This window comes from Fukomys damarensis, unplaced genomic scaffold, assembly GCF_012274545.1.
Source record: "Fukomys damarensis isolate Sample0158 unplaced genomic scaffold, DMR_v1.0_HiC HiC_scaffold_27, whole genome shotgun sequence".
In the NCBI taxonomy this organism is placed as follows: Eukaryota; Metazoa; Chordata; class Mammalia; order Rodentia; family Bathyergidae; genus Fukomys; species Fukomys damarensis.
The window spans coordinates 15,075,296-15,085,751 of record NW_022900939.1 but is presented as its reverse complement, the minus strand read 5'-3'; the positions used below and the strand labels follow the sequence as shown (position 1 = coordinate 15,085,751).

Sequence of the window (10,456 nt, the reverse complement as noted above, 5' to 3'; positions counted from 1 at the left end):
AAAAAAAAAATTAAAAAGCAAAGCTCACATAGATCTACACCGAGGCAGTGAGGGGATGAGGTGGGGTGTACACAGGAGGGTCCTGCTAATGTGGTTATGGAGGGCATGGTACTGGCCAGACTCAGGGGCTGCAGGACACAGGCAGAGGTGGACACTTCGGATGCATTTTGGAGATGGAATTGATAGGACTTACTAAACTGCAAAAGGCTGTAGGACGAGGGAGAAACAAAGGCCAAGTCCTGGGTTATAGATCTGGACACCTTGGCTAAGGGTGGGACCGTGTTCTAAGATGAGAAAATCTGGGGGAGTAACTGACTCATGAAGTACGGAAATGAAAGGTTCTATTCTTGTCATTTGCCAAAACTCGTTCTCTAACAGCTACAACCAGAAAGAACAAAAGTAGAAGCTTTAACCTTTCTTTAATTCATTTTGCATCTTAAAAGCATTGAGTTCAGGCCAACCTGAACCTGCCCCTTTTCAAGATGTGTGACTTCAGTTCAATGACTTAGCCACTTGCTACTGAAGCTTCAATCTCCTGATCTGTAAAAGAGAAGTAATATTGCCTGCCCAACATATAAACTGTTGTTTATATGCATTAATAAAAATGTGTATAAAACTCCTGGCACACTGGGACCTAGTAATTCCTTTACCTAAATATTACTTGCAGTTCTTTGAAATAACCTGCACCAGGCAGAGCTGTTGTGTGCACCGGATTCTTGTTCAGTGTAGTCCTGTCCATCCTTTAACGTGGGTGACAGCATTTGATATCGATAAAGAGTGTCTGAAGTCAGTGGTGACCTGCTCTACATGCCACTTGCTATCTGAATCCCCCCATCCAAATGTATCATTCCTTCACCGTAAAGCTTTTGTCCTAACTGAAATACCAAGGGCCTTGAAAATAATAAAATGTTAAGGCCTGTTTTATCAATAAGGGAAAAGTCACCATCATGTGGTGATCAACAGCCTGGATCCCGGAGACAGCTGCCTAGGTTTGAATTGCATCTCTGTCGTGTATAAACTATGTGACCTATGGCAAGTGTGACCTCACTGCTCTGCCCACCTTCACTTGTGAAACTGAGGCCTTAATCATTCCTTTCCCATAGGACTGTTGAATGTTTGAATGGAGCGCATGTATACAAATCCACAAGACAACATCTGGGAAATAATAGCCACTATGTGATCATGTGCTAAATACAATGCAAGTAATTAAGGTGTCAGCAAACAGATGCATTTAAGGAGGTGAATGAAGGGCAAGGCTGGAGGAAAAAGGAGGGCTGGGGAGAGTCTGGGCCTCTAGATGAAGTGGAAACAAGGGTGAGATGTCCCTGGCAATTGTGTGAGGAATTGAGAACTTTTTGACATCCTCTTTTGCCATATCAAGCCCCCAAACAATGCAAATTTCAGAGTGACTCCACTTACAAACACAAGGACCTGGTTCTTCCCTCTTAAAGGCAGTTTCTGATTGGGTTGAGCTCGGGCAAGATAATAAGCAGTAAAACACGCTGTTGCCAGTTCCTCCTGCAGAATCTCTTGACTGGATGATAAAAAAGCATGGTGAAGGCATCTGCTATCTCTGTGATCTGGCCTGAACGTGTGGTTGCCTATAACTGATCAAGGTGTCTACCTGATTCTCATCACATGCCACTCAGAAACCTCGGGGAGGATGGATTGTTCCTGACATGATTTTAAATTGACTAGGAAGTCCACGAAGTACAGTATATGAATTTTCTTGTCATTTTAGAGGAAAATTCTTGGTAGTCTGTTTTATTTAGATAGCAGTTGGCTTTCATCACTAATGTAACCTCCTATATGAACCAAACTAGGGGCAGAATCTCAGTGTTTAAAAAAAATGAGGCCAAAAGAAAGGCTGTGTGGGCTGGGGATTTAGCTCAGTGGTTCCGTTGCCTGCCTTGCAAGCGCAAGGACTCTAGTTCGATCCCCAGTACCCCCCCAAAAAAGAGGCTGTGAATAAATCACTGAACTCATCTGCTCCTAAGCTTTTCCCAAACATGCTGAGTGCGTAGAGAAAAAGGACCTCATATACATTGCTGGTGGGAATGTAAAATGGTTCCACTATGGAAAACAATATGCAGTTTCTTTGAAAAAATAAACACACAGCTACCATATACCCCAGCAGTTGCACCCTTGACTGTTCATTCCAAAAAAAGTATGTTCGCATGAAAACCTGTATGTGAATCTTTATAGCAGCTTTATTCATAATAATCCCAAGTGAAAATAGCCCAGGTGTGTTTCGGGGATTCAATGGCATCTCTCCCTAGTCACTCCACTCACCTGAGCTCTGGCAGCACTCTGGGGCCATCCCTCCTTAATCACTTCTTCTATCCACTTGAGCACCACCCTAGAAGCATTCTGTATAACCCCAGACCAAAACACTTTTAACCCTTGTTTTCTCTCTCACCTTTGAGCCTGCAAAGGACGTAGGAATAAGATCCCAAATGAGAAGAATCTTGCACAGAAGGTGAGGACAAGGATGACGAAGACTGCACACCCCATGTGCTATTGTGACAGAACCAGTAACTACTGCTCTAGAAGCTGCTGCAGAGAAGCTGTAAGGAACACTGAGGCAATGGCAGTGGGCCATCCGGGGAGAGGAGGGCAATGTCCCACTGAACCCTCAGTGTCCAATATCAGCCTCCTTGATTGGCACCAGCACTTCAAAGAGAAGCCTGCAGCCCTCAAGGAGTCTGCAAAGGAGAAGAAGTTGAAAGAAGAAGAAAAGATTATGGAAAGCCTGGCTAAGGTCCGAGCCTTGATGTCAGTGAGGGAGATGGCCAAGGGCATCACATACAATGACCCAATCAAAGCCAGTTGGACACCTGACTTTAGATCCTGACCATGTCTGAGGAGAGGCACAAGCATGCATAGAAGAAGAACCACACCTTCATGGAAGGAGAGGGTATCCTACCACCCATCGAGAAGTTTCTGGCAGCCTGAAGAGGAAAGATATCCACCATCTGACACCCCTCAAGGTCCAGGATATCCCCACTATTCTATCTGGCTGGGACATGATTGGTATCACCTTCATGGGGTCAGGCAAGACCCTTGTGTTCACATTGCCAGTGTTCTACCTGGAAGAGAAGCAGTTGCCTTTCTGTAAGTGTGAGGGGCCATATGGACTCATCATCTGTCCCTCCCAGGAGCTGGCCCAGCAGACCTATGATGTCCTGGAAGGTTACTGTCGCCTGCTGCAGAAGGATGGTTCCCCCTCCTGTGCTGTAGTCTGCACTGGACATGTCCATCAAAGAACAGGTAGAGACCATCCAACACTGTGTACACATGATGGAGGCCACCCCAGGCACCTCATGGATTTGCTACAGAAGAAGTTGGTCAACCTAGACGTCTGCTGCTATCTGGCCCTGGTAAAGTGGACTGCATGATTGACACAGGCTTCAAGGTGACCTCCCCAGCATGTTCTCCTGCTTGAGGGGCCAGCGGCAGAATCTGCTCTTCAATACCACCATGCCAAAGAGAATTCAGAACTTTTCCAAGAGTGTGCTGATAAATCCTGTCACTGTCAGAGTGAGGTGCCAGCCTGGATGTCATATAAGAGGTGGAATACATGAAAGAGGAAGAGAGTTAGATGATGCTCCTGCTCGACTGCCTACAAAAGACAGCTCCACCTGTGCTCATCTTGGCAGAGGAGAAAGCAGACATAGACACCATCTACAAGTACCTGCTGCTCAAAGGGGTCAAGGCTATGGCCACTGTAAGGCCAGACACAAGGAATGGACCAATGCCAATGAAGTGTTTCTGGTGGGCAGGAAAGGTGTCCTGGTGGCCTCAGGCACAGTCTCCGAGGGCCTGGACTTCCCTGCCATCCAGCATGTCACCAATTATGACATGCCCAAGGAAACTGAGAATTATGAGCACCGAATCGGCCATTCTGGGTGCTCAGGAAACACTGGTATTGCTACCACCTTCATCAATAAGGCCGGCAATAAGGTCCATGTTGATGAACCTCAAGGCCCTACCTTTAGAAAGGAAACGAAAGGTGCCACTAGTGCTCCAAGAACTGCACTGCGGAAGTCCACAAGGGACACTGGAGAATGGTATGCCTGTGCCTTCTGTGGGGGCCTTGGCCATCGGACCACTGATTGTCTTGAACCTGAGGCCATGCTGACCAAGAAGGTCAGCAACATCTGCCTCAAGGAGTACTTGTGACAGTCCTCTGTGGACTTCTGAGCCATCTGTTTCCCCTCCTTCTAATGGCTTATTAATAAGATGTATGTCCTAAGTAAAATTAATAGATTACTTGGGTTTATAATCTTCATATTGTTTTGAATTGTAGTATGGATTATGTATTGTCTTAGTTCTATGTACTTGTTTATAAGCATGGGGTTATTATATTAATGTTGATTGCGTGTATGATGTTTTATGTAGTACAATACATATACTTATAATATTTGTTACATTGTTAAGGGACAGTTCACTAATGCACAAAGTACATAAGGTAAAGAATAGTATGAAATAAGTTTTTTAAATGGTACAATATAACTGAGGGAATAGTTTAATTAGAATTACAGATTTGGTGGTGGAGCTGTAAGCTTCTAGCTTGATTTTGATGTCCTAGGGAGATGAATTCTCCAGTTTTGGTTTACAAGACCAGAGTAACATTTATACTACAAAGACTCATTGTTTTAGTAATTTATTTTCTAGTAGACTCTTTAATGGTATAAAGATTAAAATAACAGAAAAATATAAGATCAGTGATAGTTGGCCAGTAATAGTGAAAGGGTATTCTACTGGCTGGCACAAGTAAATTTGCTACTATAATTCAGATAAGCATTGACTTGAAGGACAAAATATTATGTTTCCATTGTTCTGATGAGTGAAGGATAGGAATGATAGCTAACATTAGGCTAGAAAATATTAATCCTTCCACCCTCCCTAATTTATTGGGGGTGGAATGGAAGATTGCATATATGAATATGAAATATCCTGGTTTAATATGTTGAGGAGGTTAACACCAGGCACGTAGGTATGTAATTATCTGGATCTCCTCTAAGTCTGGAGAGAACAAAACTAAAATTAGCAAAGTTAACAATGAATAGAACACCTCTTCTCAGGAAGTCTGTATGCTGATGAACCCAACTCCCGAGTGACCTGCTGAGTCTCTTGGCAGTTCCCAATCTAGGATCAGGTGGACACTAATGCAGCTCATCACATTATGAGTCACCTTTCTTTGTCTCTTTTCTTCCATACCTGAAACTTGTACCTCCTGACTGAACTAACAGTATCTTAATTCTTGCCTCAGGCTCTGTTTCCTAGAGAAGCCAATAAAGACAGCATTCAAATGGAGATGTCAAGTCAGAAGTTAAGTCTAGAACTCTGGAGATAAATTAGGATCAGAACTACTAACTTGGAAACCTCAAAAGCTACATGGTATTTAAGGTTATGGTACCGGTGCAATCATTGTAGAAAGTGTATGAGGTGAGGACCAAACCTCGGTTACTGTAACATGTCATATTCAAGAAGTGGGGGTTAGATCCAGCAGAAGGGAACTGAGAAAAACAGTCAATGAGGTAGAAGAAAACTCAAGGGGGAATCATTATAGAGGGGAAAAAAGAGAGCATCCTAAGAAAGATGGGAATAATCAAAGGGAAAGGTGAGTCTATCCGAGAAGTCAGAGAGGAGAGAGAGGAGGCCATAGGACTGATGTGCTGGTCTTTTTGCTGTGACAAAATACCTGAGATAATGAATTTAAAAGGAGGGAAGATTGTTTTGGTTGATAGTTTCAGAGGTTCCCCTCCATGGCCAGTTGGCCTTATCACTCTGGGTCTGTGGTGAGGCAGCACACCATGGTGGAGGGAACTGTTCACCTCATGTAGACTAGAAAACAAAGTGAGAGAGAGACAGGAAAGGGCCGGGCTCCCAATATCCCCTTCAAGGGAACACCCCAGGGACTTTGCTTCCTTCCAGTAGGCCCCCCACCAACAGTATATGAGCCTTTAGGGAACATACAAGATCCAAACCGTAGCAGCTGGCAAGATGGGTGGCCTGAATGAGAGCAATTTCAGTGAGAAAGTAAGAACTAAAGTGGGTCAGGGAGGGAAAGGGAGATGAGGAAGTGGAACAGCTAACTTCAGAAACAAATTTTTGAAGAAATTTAAAAGGAATCAGGAAGGAAATAAATAGGGTAGCAGGAGGGCTGAGTGGTTACTAGGTGATACAAGAGGGGGTGAGAGAGAGAGAGAGAAAGAGAGAGAGAATAGTACTACAGTTCCCTGAAAGTCCAGAGAGGTGAATTCCAATGCTTTTTCTATCTTTAACCTGCTGAGGCCCTAGGTTAATCATTTTCCTCACTGGGAATTCATTTCCTTATTTCCCCAGACAAGCTATGTTCTTTTGGAAATGGTGAAGCTCACAGAGGCGGAAAAATAGGATTCTTGGAGAGATGCTCTAAGTCTTTAAGGGGCAAGAAAAAAGGCACCTATTTCTTAGGGTAGAGGTAAAAATTAAGTAAGGGAGTACATGCAAAGTTAAGATCATGTTGCTTGTATGATCATCATAGAAAGCGTATGAATAGGAATATGGATCGAGGAGTAAACCCAGAAATAAAGGAGGTAGTACTAATAGCAGGAATTTGCAGGAAGCTGTGGAACATCAGTCTTCTGAACACATGAAAGTGGTATGTGGACTTAAAGTAGAAAAGATGAGAAGAACTGCGGATGGAAAAGAGCTACTAGCCAGTGCCTGATGGGGCAGGAGGACTAAACTAGGGTCAACTTGCAGAACAAGTGTAGGTAAAACTTCATGATAAATTACTGATGAAATGATCATTCCTCTCTCCTTCTGACACTGCTGTCCATCCAAATTCCCCACTGTACTTGAACTCTGTGTTCTCAGAAAATGAGCCAGTGAGTCAAAAGGGGAAAAAAAAAATCAATGGAACTCAACAGATTTTTTTAAGTTAGATAGTTTTCTTGTAAGATCATGTAAAACTCTACTTTCAATAAAGCCATCAAACTTCAACTTTCCTTCCTTTATCATTATAGAAACTGAAAGTGTGGGTCTCGAAACAACAGTGATCCTGGGATAAGAATGTAGAGGGAACTCAAAATGCATCTGATCATTCATTGAGCATTTATTTAGCACGTTTTATCTCAGCCACTGTTCTAGGCACAGCAGATAAAGCATTGAACAAAAGGCAATTCTCGTGGAACTCACATACTGGTAGGGATGGAAAATACACTTGCAAATATTTTTAAATTTTCTGCATATTATGATGCTTTGATATGTTATAATGCCAATTCTTTGAGACAGCAAAGGGCCCAATCTGGAATATGCTTTTGATATGCGACTAAGCAATCCAGAGATTTTCCTTCTCTATTTGACCCTGGCTCCCCAAAGACAATATCCTCAATTGGGCCAGGACCAGGTACCAGGCAACTAGGGACCACCCCAATACTTTAAAGCCTGCTGAAATTATTCAGACTAGCCAATCCTAAACCCTCTGCTCTACTCTGCCCTGCCTTTCCTGTGGAAACCCCAGTGAAGGCTCCAGATTATCTCGTTCCTTTGTGCCTCTGCCTCCTGACCATCTCGTACTTTCCCATAAAGTCTTTCTTGGAGTGTGGCATCTCCTGTCTCTAGGACCTGTGACTGCAATAAATTTGTTTCACCTGAACCTCTCTTGTGTATCTTTTTGTGGCCATACCTGACTGACCACCATGTAAAAGAATACATATCCTGTAATCCCAGCTATCGAGAGGCAGAGGCAAGAGGATTGCAAATTTGAGTCCAGCCTGGGCAACTTAGGCCCCCTCTCAAAATAAAAATGAAAGCCTGAGGGTATGTCTTGGAGCATGTGTGTAGCATGTCAGAGAAACTGGCATCAGTCCTCAGCATCACGTACAGAAATGAACATTTAATACTATGGAGAATTCTCATGCTGGGGATGTGGGACTGTGGTAAGATTTGCTGTTCTATAAAGGGAGTGAACACCTGGTGCTGGAAGACCTGAAGGAGTAGAGCTGAGCATGTATACAAGTGGAAGAATAGCCAAGAGGCCAGCATGGCAGGAGTGGATTAAACCTAGATGAGACTGTGAGAGAGGAGGTCAGACAGGGAATGGCCCTGGCAGTCATTAGAGCCTGTGAAGCTGCTGCAAGGACCTAGTTTTTCCCTTGAGTATTATGGGAGGCACTGGGAGATTTTGAATGGAAAGAATGACATGATCTGATGTCAACTTTGAGAATTACATAAGCTACGTGGTGAGAATGCACATGAGAGGGAAAGTTGCAAAAGCAAAAAGACCACGTAGGAAGTTGATGCGGTGATACAAGTATGAAGCAATGGTGTCTCAAGCCAGGGCAACTACAGTGGAGATGATGAGAACTGCATATTTTATGGTGCAAACAGAATTTATTATTTGCAGGTGGGTTGTAGGATAAAGAAATCAGGCAAGATATTTGGCCTGAGCAAGTGGAAGAACAGAGTTCTTGTCAACTGAGATGTGGGTAGAGTAGGTGGATGGAAGGTTCTGAAACGCTGTTTGTACACGTTCATGGAGATGTCTACTAGATACTCAAATGAAGATGATAAGGAGAAAGTCAGAGAGAATGAGCCTGAAGTTCAGAAAGAAATCAGGACTGCAGATATAAATTTGGGTGTTGGTGTTTAAAACTATGAGACTGGATGAGATCACCTTGGGAGAGGATACAGATAGAAGGAGGAAGTCGTCCAAGGAAGAGCCCTCTGAGATTAACCCTGCCCTAAATCTTGCTCCTGCTGTACGAAGGGGATGTCCTCATTGTGGAAGAATTGGCTTCACTCAGTTTTGTGCCAGATGTTTGATTTGTTACCGGTGTGAAGATTAAGGGAGAAAACACCAAGGCTGAGTCCTGGAAATGGGACCTCAATGAAGACCAAACCTTCTGCGAGGGAAACAAACAAATATCCTCAGTCAACATTCCCTCTTCTCTCTGTCCCCGGCTCAGTTGGGATTTGAACCAACAACTTGGAAGGGTCACTTTAATACTGGCTCCCCAAGTGTCCCTGGCATCCTCCCGTGGTGTTCTCTTTTCAGAGAGTCCTTTCCACACTGGGCCGGAGGCTGACTGCTGGAGAAAGGTGGCCCTCTAGGGAGCAAGGTCTTGGAGGGGAGCTTTCCCTTACATTCTACTCATTAGCTGAAGAGGTCATTACATTTCCATTCTTCTAATAATAAGGAACCCGGCTACATAGTTAATGAAAAAGATGAAGGGTCTCATGGTTTGTGCAAAGGGAAGGAATGGAATGGCAGGTTGGGGCCGGGGAAGACTGCAATGAGAATCTTTTTCAGCAGTTGTTGATGTTTATCTCCATAACTAGACTACGGGGGGAGGGGGGTGTGATGTAGACTGGGGGAGGAAAAGCCCTGGAAATGCTTCCAAACTACCAAAAGGATCCATAGAGAAGTGACATTGGAGGAACAACAGCAGCAGTGACAGTACATGTTGCTCTACCAGCTCCTCCGCCCACTGTCTGAGACGTCATCATTTTCCCATGTGAATGTCACTGTATTCAGTAACTCTTCCATACCCTTGGCGTTCATCTTCATTTCCACTCTCAGCTCTATGTTTTGTTTTGAACCTTGTTTTTCCTTTTTTGATAAGTGAGCATGGGCAGACACAACCACTCTATAGACTTCAAATCCTCAGTTAGCTCATACTCATCTACAGAGCTTCCATTCTGCCCTCCTCTCACATTCACTAGAAGCTCTACCCTTTGATTTTCCTCTAGGAGAGAAAGTGTCGAAGACCTCAAGTCTGAAAGCTTGGGTAGTGGTTATGAGGCTAGGATGGGGCTCCTTCAAGTAGCCTCTGGGAGTGTGGCACACAGCAGTACAAACGGGGACACTGACTTAGAAAGTTAGAAAGAGAAAACTCTGTCTTGCCTTCAACTGAGGTTCTAGAGTATGAAAACAAATTAAAGTTCACTTTGTTTTCTGTACCTAGTGAGATCCTATTATATTTGTTGTAACCAAATGCCACACGCAAGGAGTGATGGCAATCAGTGCTTCTCCTGTTCCCTGGGCCAATGGTCTCCCTACTGGATATCAGAGAACTCTTAGCGGGGCTCACAGAGGCAAGCATTAAGAGTTATCTTTTGTGCTCCACAAAAATTTAGTGGAAATATTAGTAGTTCTAGGTGCTTTCTCTGCTCTAAAGAATGGTCTTATCCATTTAACAGGAAGCTTACCCATCCGAGATTTTCATCCATGCATCTACTTATTCAGTGCCTTTTTATAGAATGACACTGTGTCCGGGCTCAGTATGGCATACTTTGAATAAAATGGGAACGGCAAATAAATAAACAAGAAAAATCCATCAGATTGTAACACATTTAATAAGTGCTATGAGACACTTGTGGGCCACTAGCCCAAAGGGTGAGGTCAGATGAACAGCAAGCTAAGCAGATAAAAATGGGTTGTATTTTTAATGGCTTACTTTAC

The 10,456-nt window shown here is 43.7% G+C and overlaps 1 pseudogene; it reads left to right on the top strand.

The window, feature by feature from the left end:
• The first annotated feature begins 2,478 nt into the window (after positions 1 to 2,478).
• LOC104854258 lies at positions 2,479 to 4,203 on the top strand (annotated as a pseudogene).
• The last annotated feature ends 6,253 nt before the right edge of the window (positions 4,204 to 10,456 follow it).